Below are 8,031 nucleotides of genomic sequence, written 5' to 3'. Positions count from 1 at the left end.
AAAAAAATGTCCTCGATAGATGAGAACTCACTGCTGAATCTACTACTGCCATCTGAATCTTTCTATGTGCGGTCAGGAACCTGAGTGTCTGAAACCTATGATTTAAGACATCATAGCACAAAGAAAGAGTATGTGTCAGTATGTGGAATGTACTGGTATGCTGGATAAGGTAATGCTAAATGCAAGGTTTCATATGCATGAATAATAACTGACTAAATAATATGTAGAAACTGAATAAGAGTACACGGATATCTAAAACTACTGTAAATATTGAGTATGCAATACTGCATATATACATGTATACTGTATCTAAGCTTTTACTGAAGCTGAGTACTGAGGTTTGATAACTCAGCAACTGATATCTGAGATTATTGATAACTGAGTGATTGTATCTAAATCATGATTCTGTAGAACTAAATTGAGTTCTATACTAAGACTAAAACTAACAATGTAAGAGGTAATTATCAAATCGGCATACCCCTTTTTAAATAGATTTAGGGTCCAACCTGTAACCCCAGCTGGAAGGGTCTCAGTATGTACCATGGGTAAAGATAAGCTGTAGAGTTACCCTTATCGGGTAGGTGCCCTGAACAAGAATGGTGGTACTCTCAACTGACAGGTAGAAACATCTCATCAAACCTTAACTGGTAGTTTGATGTCTCCACTTATACTGGCTACGCAGTTCTGGAATAAAAGGACTACTACTAAGGGTCACACCCTCTACTGGTAGGTGAGCCCCCATCCTTGGGTTCACTCGGTGCTGAATCCTACTCCCATCTAAAGACATTATTTGTTATACTAAATTGATACTGCATTTCGCTGAGTTCTATAACTGAATGAGTACTACTATTAGTGACAGTTCTAAGACTATTCTATAACTACTGTAGCTTTAGGTCAACAACTAGATTTTTGGGTATTGAATACCCCCAGGACTCGGTAGCATTAAAAGTAAAGCATACATAATCTTGAAAGAATAATAGTAATTGCTTGTTAACAATGCATTCATATAGACATTTTGTCAAACACTTAATATAAATGAACTTGTACATGAATAGAATCACATAATAACATGTCATGAATTCACTATCCAATGCACTTGAGCATTTTATCAAACACTTTGGGAGCATGCTTATTTTATGTAGAAATAAGCATTCAACTTGTAATTCAAGAGTTCAACATTAAGATCACATAATTCAATCCACAAATAATCTGTTTTTTATGAGACTTGTAATTAATCATGGAATTAAATCCCAAATAATATCATGAACATGAATTCAATATAATTCAAGCATGAAAATCGTGAATCTGAAACCTTGTGCTTTAAAATAGAGTTGTTGGACTCCATGGGTGAAAGGAAACCCAGGATGAATAACTAACATACCTGAGAAGATTAATTCTTGAAGGTCCTTGGAGGATTTCTTGATCTTTGTTCTTGATTCTTGAAAACTAGGGTTTTGTCCTTTTTGAGAGAGAATATTTTAATCTTAAGAGAAAGTGAGTGAATAATGAAATAATGAGCAATTAGTGCTCCTTTAGGGATTAATTTTGTGTTTAGGACTGATTAGGGCCATGGAAACATATCAAATTACCCCTGGACAGTTATTAAAATTTGTCACTGAAAATCACAATTATGGGCTTCACCGCGATACGGTGGAATCGCGATCAACCACTGGAATTTTGCTGGAATTGTAAAAAATGGAATGACTGGGAAATTAGCTCATGGAGAAATACGGCACCATCGCCAAGCCTCACTGGAATTTGACAATTCTGAAATTAGGCATTGGCGCAACGCACAGTTATCGTGGAGCTTCACTAGAAAATGCCAATTGGGAACTGGCGTTGCTCTAAGATGCAGGCTTATCGCGTTGTCTTATTGGAAATTGACAATTTCCATTTGACTGGTCTCCGCGACGTGATGATGTGCCATTTGGCCCACTATTTTACAAAATATGCTATAAATCTTCACACGGGTATCCGATTTAGGTTATTTTTATATCATTGAAAGCTGACCAAATTCCTATGCACTGGTAAGCTCTAAACTAAAAAGTTTGAAGTATTTTTTAAAAGTTTTATATAGGAATACTCATATACTGAGAGCTAAACTAAGCCAGGGAAATATGGGGTATTACAATATCTCCCCCTTAGGAACATTCGTCCTCAAATGAGACTGATTTAGCTGAGAAATACTAATGAACTGAGTTTATATACTGAGCATGCATATCTAATGTATGAGTGCATGACTAAAACTACTGATAAGCTGAGTTTTCATACTGAACATACATATCTGATGCCTGAGTATATGACTGAGCTGATTCATGAATGTATGACTTTCATAAAGATAATATACATCGGTAATGAATACCAAGTTTGTAATTGTAACTGAACATGGAACTGAGTAAGTCTAATGAAGACTATTAACTTAAGATGAATCTAAGTTTGAAAAGAAGAGGTGAGGATACTTGGTCCGCATAGCTGCTTCTGCTTCCCAAGTAACTCCCTCAACGGATTGATTCTGCCAAAGAACTTTGACTAAAAAACTTCTTTGTTCCTCGGTCTGCGAATCTGATAATCAAGGATTTGGAACGGAACCTCTTCGAAAGAGAGATCATTCTAAATATATACTCCCTCTAAGAGGACTATGACTACTAGGTATCCAATATATTTCCTTAGTAGGGAGATGTGGAATACTGGGTGCACTAAAGCTAGATCGGAAGGCAACTCAAGATCGTAAGCTACCTTTTCAAAACTACTGAGAATTCTATAAGGACCGACATATAGGGGACTGAGCTTCCCTTTCTTGCTGATCCTTTTTACACCCTTCATGGGAGAAATCCTTGTATATATAAAATCACTAATGTCAAACTCAAGATCCTTTACTTCTCATATCTATATACGATTTCTATCAGCCCTGGTCGTCCCTAAGCCTTTCTCTGATCAACTATACCTTCTCTAAGGCATCAAACACTAAGTTACGCTCTATTACTGTGGCCTCACCCACCTCGAACCAACCAATTGGAGATATACATATCCTACCATAAAGAGCCTCAAACGAGCCATCTGAATACTGGAATGATAGCTGTTATTATATGCAAATTCAGTCAAACGAAAGTGGTAATCCCAAGTACCTTTAAAATCAACAACGCAGGCTCTTAACATATCTTCTAGAGTATGAAAGGTCCTTTTTGCTTAACCATTTATCTGAGGCTGGAAGGATGTACTGAGGTGCACTTGGGTACCATGACCATTTGGGAATGATTTCCAGAAGTGAGAGGTAAATTGGGTACCCCTATCTGAGATGATGGAATTGGGACTCCGTGTAACCTGACTAACTCTCTGATATAGAGTTTGGCATAGTCCTCGGCTGAATAAAAAGTATGAACTGGCAAGAAATAAGTAGATTTGGTCATCCTATCTATAATAACCTAAATTGAATCATGCTGACTATGAGTACAAGGCAAACCCATCACAAAGTCTATGTTCACTTCTTCCCATTTCCATGAGGGAATACTGTACTCCTACATGGACCCACTAGGCTTGTGGTGCTTAATCTTAACCTACTGACATGTAGAGCACTTAGCTACAAACTCTGAAATGTCTCTCTTCATTCCACTCCACCAATAGATCTCTCACAAATCGCCGTACATCATAGTGGCCCCTGGATGAATCAAGTAATATGCATTGTGCGCTTCTGTAAGAATTCATTGCCTCAAGTCAGCTACACCTGGCTCACATATTCGACCCTAGAAATGTAAGACACCATCTTCCCATTGAGGGAAAACCTCTACTTCTGATCTCTGACTGACTCTTTTAACTTAACTAGATTGGGATCTCTTTCATGCTTTTCCTTTACTTTGGAAACTAAAGATGACTCCGAACTATTTTGTACCTACACACTACCCTCTGCTGAATCGACTAAGAGGACACCTAGTCAGGAAAGCTGATGAACTTCCTCATCTAACTTCTTATTACCACTCAAAGCATGAGCAACACTACCTATAGACAACCTACTGAGAGCATCGGCCACTACAATGGCCTTACCTAAATGATATAGAAAGCTTATGTCATAATATTTTGACAACTCTAATCATCTTCTTTGACACAAATTGAAATTTTTCTGAGAGAACACGTACTATAAGAGTTTGTGATCTGTGAACATATCAACATGCACTCCATACAAATAATGCCTCCAAATCTTTAAGGCAAACATAACAACTGCTAGCACAAGATCATGGGTAGGGTAATTCTTGTCATGGGGCTTAAGCTATCTAGAGGCATATACAAAAACCTTACCTATCTATATTAGGACAAAACACAAACCTACTCTAGATGCATCACAGTACACAACAAATCCATCTGAACCATCTGGTAAAGTCAAAATTGAGGCTAAGGTGAGTCGAGTCTTTAACTCCTAAAAACTCTTCTCACAGGAATCTGTCCACTAAAACTTGACTTTCTTCTGAGTCAATCTGGATATAGGGGATGTAATAGATGAAAAAACTTCAACAAAACAATGGTAATTACCAGCTAAGCCCAATAAACTCCTGATATCTGAAAGAGAAATCAGTCTACGCCAGTTTCTTACTGCCTCAACCTTTTGAGGATCAACTCAAATGTCATCACTGGAAATGATATAACCAAGGAATGCTACTGACCTTAGCCAAAATTCACACTTACTAAATTTGGAGAACCACTGATGGGCTCTAAGAGTCTAAAGTACGATTCTGAGGTGATCTACGTGATCATTATCACTACGGGAATAAACAAGAATTTCATTAATGAAGACTATATGAAACATGTCCAGATACTTCTTAAACACCTAATTAATTAAGTCCATGAATTCTGTTGGGGTATTTGTGAGACCAAAGAAAATGAATAGAAACTCGAAGTGACCATACCGAGTTTGGAAAGCTATTTTTGAAATGTCACATTCTTTGTCTTTGAGCTGATGATAGCCTGATTTGAGGTCTATATTAGTAAATTAACTGGCACCCTAAAGTTGGTCAAACAAGTCATCGATTCTAGGAAGTGGATATTTATTCTTGACTATTACTTTGTTCAACTGGCGATATTCTATACATATTCTAAGAGAACGAACTTTCTTATGCATAAATAAGACTGGTGCGCCCCATGGGGAAACGCTGGGTTTGATGAACCCTTTGTCTAAAAGGTCCTTTAACTATTATTTCAAATCTCTGAGTTCAACTGGAGCTATTCTGTATGGCAGAATAGATATAGGCTTAGTATCTGGAAGAAAGTCTATTATGAAGTCAATTTTCCGTTTGGGAGGAACTCCAGGAAGATCTTCGGGAAACACATTTGAGAATTCATTTACTACTGGAACTGACTCAAGACTAGGAGTCTTTGAACTAGAGTCTTTGACTCACATAAAATGATAGACATGACTTTTGGATATCATTTTTCTTGCTCTAAGGTATAAAATCAACAGACCCTTAAGCGTTGTGGTACTACCCCTTCATTCGAGGATTGGTTCATTTGGAAACTAAAAATAAAAAACTATGTTTCTACAGTCAACTGAGGCATAGCATGAATGGATCCAATCCATGCTGAGAATGATGTCGAAATCCATCATCTCTAACTCTATTAAGTCTGCTAAAGTGACTTTCTAAGATATCATGATCGAAAAGTTTCTATATACCTGTCGGGCTATAATAGACTAACCCACTAGGGTGGATACTAAAAAAGGCTCTATTAAGATCTCTAGTTTGACCTTAAAGTCGACTGCTATGTAAGGAGTTACAAAAGATAGAGAAGCTCCTGGATCTAATGACACATAAAAATACAAATGAAAGATCTATAATGTACCAGTGACAACATCAGGAGAACTTTCCTAATCTTGTCTAGACTGAAACGCATAAAGCTTGTTTGGGCATTGCCTACTGGTGGCATTAGAGGTGGCACCCTGCTGATTTGGGTGACCGAACTCAACTGAGGAACGGTTATACTGGCCCTAAGAACCTGACAAAGGACAATTTCTAAATTTATGGCTTGTCTTGCCACACCCAAAACATACATCACTGCTAGCTCTGCAGACACCCTGATGGTTTTTGCCATATTTTTGACAAAGAGGATTTATTTGAGCACTGCTAACACTACCCTGAGATTTAGAGCCTGGCGCCCTATCTTTGTTACCATTTTTGAACATAGGTACTGGAGTACTGGATGAGGATGGAGATAGAACTAAATATTTTAGGCAAAAACGGGGAACGGTTACTGCCCTCTAACTTTGGCTGATTGAAAGTGAAGCTACCTATTCTAGCTCTCTTGTTTTCCCTCCGTCTTTTTATTCTTAGCCTCTTCTATCTGCTAAGCATGGACTATAAGCCTAGATATATTTGTCTCCTTAATCAACATCGCAGTTCTGTACTCCTTAACCACACTTTCTGATACCCCAGACATGTACTTACTTATTCTGGACCTACTGTATGCTACTACATGGGGAGCATTTTTGGATAATTGAGTAATCTTGAGGGAATACTCCTTCACCCTCATGTTACCTTGCCCGAGATTGATGAACTCTAACACCTTGACTTCTCTTAGATCTAATAGAAAGAATCTATCTTGAAAAGTAGTAGCAATCTCTTCCCATTCTATAGGCTCTGGATCTGTACCCCTGTCTACCTTCCACTGCTTAAACTATGTATGAGCAATATTTTGTAGATGGTAAGCAGCTAACTCAGCACTCTCACTGGAAGTCACTCCCATAATATCTGTAACTTTCTAAACCTGATCGAGGAACTCCTGTAGATCCTCTTCAGACTTAAATCCTACAAATAAGGAAGGATTCATTCGGGTGAAGTCCCAAATATTTGATGCAGCATTATTAGCCACTGAGTTATCCTGAACAGCAGCTGGTTATTCATTCTAAGATGCTACCGAATGGGCTAGGGTGGTGAACTCAACTCTAAATTTTGCATGGGAGATATGCTTATCCAGGGGATCTGCCTGAACGGGCTGAGGTGCTGACTGATTTCTGGTCCTTCTTCCATTGATCTTTTTGGGAGGTATGTTCTGTAAATGAAAGGAATAAATGAATTAGACTTAGAGTTTAACTTGAGTTCATGCTCACTCACATGACTTAAATACTGAAAGAATGGAAACTTTTCCTAAAACATCTCGTAGCCTCTTGTCCATAAGTATGGGGAGCTACACACACTTATACAAGACTCTACTAGACGTGGATTTTAGACTCCCTAGGATTCTATTGAACCTTAGGCTCTGATACCAAGTTTGTAACGTCTTGAGTCTGCACCCAGAAAGCCATACGGTGCTTACGACCATAAAGAACCACAAGCTAACCCATGATTGGTACCTACTGTGAGCATTGAATAATAATACTAAAATAATGTAGAAAATAGGCTGAAACACCATAAGGTTCATAATCTGAATACTGATAAGTATAGTGCTAAAATAGCATTTAAAAACTAAATAATGTCTGAATTTGTCTAGTCTTAAAAGCCTCTAACTGATCTGTCTGAAAGTGGAGTTATGTAATGCCCTGAGTTTGTACCCCAGATGCTACACGGTGCTCATAATCTCGAAGGACCATAAGCTAACCCATGACTGATACCTGCTTCGATAACTGAATAATAATACGATATAATGTAGAATAATAGGCTAAAATGTCATAAGTTCAAAACTGTAATATGATTAAAAGAAAATGATTTAAGTCTAATAAAACATCAGAATCTAAAATAATTAATATTGTCTGAACATCTATCCTAAAAAGCCTCAAAACTAAATTGTCTGAATAAGGATTACATGGGACAATCCCCTAACTAACTCTATCTACTGAAATGCTGAATCTAATGAGATAATGAAATAAAAGAATATCCTCGAATGATGAGGACTCACTATAAGTCTATTGCTACTCACTGAATGTTTGAACCGCTAAGAATGCTCTAGCGCCCGTACGTCTTAACCTATTGTATAAAATACCATAGCACAATCAAAAGTATACGTCAGTATGTGTGAATATACTTGTACACAAAGTGAGGTAAGGCTGAGTGCAAG

Source organism: Capsicum annuum, chromosome 4 (assembly GCF_002878395.1).
Source record: "Capsicum annuum cultivar UCD-10X-F1 chromosome 4, UCD10Xv1.1, whole genome shotgun sequence".
Lineage (NCBI taxonomy): Eukaryota > Viridiplantae > Streptophyta > Magnoliopsida > Solanales > Solanaceae > Capsicum > Capsicum annuum.
This window is presented reverse-complemented; position numbering follows the sequence as displayed.